At 66.9% G+C, this 1,750-nt stretch overlaps 1 long non-coding RNA gene across 1 annotated transcript in view; it reads right to left on the bottom strand.

Annotated features, from left to right (window-relative positions):
* The window catches only part of LOC111731225, a 1,716-nt gene extending 346 nt beyond the window's left edge, over positions 1-1,370 (bottom strand). Inside the window, exon 1 of the long non-coding RNA XR_002776997.1 lies at positions 669-1,370. This is a non-coding gene — a long non-coding RNA (uncharacterized LOC111731225). The remainder of the gene's footprint in view (positions 1-668) is intronic.
* Between the last annotated feature and the right edge of the window lie 380 nt (positions 1,371-1,750).

The raw sequence follows: 1,750 nt of genomic DNA, 5'->3' as shown, positions 1-1,750 counted from the left end.
CTCTGCCTCGTCTCCGGGTTCTGAGCGGAGCGCTTAAACGCCTGCCTTTCGCGCATTCGACAGTGCACGTGGCCTCAGGAGACAGGCACGCGTGCGTGCGTGCGTGCGTGCCATGGCTAGCGTGTGCACATGTGCCTGTGTAGGCGTGTGTGTGTACGTGCATGTCACGGATAAGCGTGCGCGCGTGTCCGTGGCTGTATACGCGTGCGTGTGTGTACACGTGGCCAGCCGCCCGCAGAGGCTCAGGACGATCGTCCCTTTGGAAGGCAGCCCGCCACGAGGCAGCTGGCCAGGCGGCTGGGGCTGTGGCCGGGACGTTCACATCTGCACGCCCCCGGCGGCCGTGTCACCCAGAGTGTGGCTGACGGCCCGCGAGGGCTCAGGGCAGGGGCAGCGTGTGAGGATACACTGGCCTTCAGGGTACAGCGTGGACACTGGAGCCCAGCGGGGCGGGACACAGCCCTGGTCCCCAGTGGGGTCCCCTCCTGTTGTGCTGTCCTAGGCCTGGGCCTGCAGCGGGAGTGGATGGAGTGGACGGGTGGGGGCTGGGGACAGGTCAGGCTCAGCCCCTGGCTGCCAGCTGAGGGTCCAGCCCAGCAGCGCCCCCTCTCTCCCGTCACCCCCACACCTCGCCGCCCCTCCTCACTCCCCTGGGGGTTGGTCCTCACCCCTGAGATCCGATGAGATTTTTTAAACTGCTTTCAGGGATTTCCAGCCCTTGGGACTGGCGAGCTGAGGGTGCTGGTGCTGGTGCTGGTGCTGGTGCTGGTGCTGAGGAGCAGGGCCGGGGGCCGTGGGCGGCGGTGACGGTGACAACACGTCTCTTCTGTGCTGTAGTCCTGCTCGGGCTGGGGCCCAGGCGGTGGCTGCGGCTTCCTCCTCTGGGGACACACACCCTGGCCGCCTCCCCCGGCTGCTGCCGGCCCCCGCGGAGCGGAGAGAGGTAAACAGCGGGTCTCCCAGGCAGCGGACGAGCGGGGCCCAGGTGCCTGTGGCAGAGAAGCTCGTGTCGTCTCGAGCTGCCGGGATGGGGCTCTGTTCTCGTTTTTAAAAACGAGCCAGAGCGACGACGATCCCAAAATGCCTGACCCGGTTCCTACGACTTCTTAATAAACATTTCCGGTCCCTGCGGGAAGGACGCACCTTCCTGTGATTCACTGACTGTTTCTCTTACGCCGGGCGAGGCGGGGGGACAGCGCCGAGGGGCCCCTCCGCTGACCGCTGGCACCAGGCCGGAGCCCCGGCGTGGACGCCGCGCCAGGGTCGGGGTGGCCTGAGGCCGCGTCCCGTGGGCAGTGCGGGGGACATGCCTCTCGTCTCGGCGCTGGGACCCCCGGGGCTGGAGCTTCCAGCTCTCCCGGGAAGGAGGCCAAGTTCACGTTCAGTGCCAGGTGCTGCTTGGGCATCGGCTGTTAAACCGTTCTGGCTCCTGCAGGTAGCGGGGGCTGGACGTGCCCTCGTCCTCCTGTCCCGCCTGCCGGCCGAGCACAAGCCCCCCGCTAGGGGTCCAGACCCGCCGCGTGTGTGTGTGCATGTGTGTGTGTGCGCGTGCATGTGTGTGCGTGCGTGCGCGTCAGTGCGTGCGTGCATGTGCGCGTGTGTGCGTGCGTGTGTGCGTGTGTTTAACCTGCATGTTTGCACGCGGGACTTGCCCTTCCCCTGGGGCATCTCTGCTCATCCACCTGTAAATTACCAGGTAGAGCCCCCACCGGGGGAGCCAGGGCACGGTGGAGAAGGCTGACGTGAAGTC

The sequence above is a fragment of the Pteropus vampyrus genome, unplaced genomic scaffold (assembly GCF_000151845.1).
Source record: "Pteropus vampyrus isolate Shadow unplaced genomic scaffold, Pvam_2.0 Scaffold355, whole genome shotgun sequence".
Taxonomy (NCBI): domain Eukaryota; kingdom Metazoa; phylum Chordata; class Mammalia; order Chiroptera; family Pteropodidae; genus Pteropus; species Pteropus vampyrus.
This window is presented reverse-complemented; position numbering and strand designations above follow the sequence as displayed.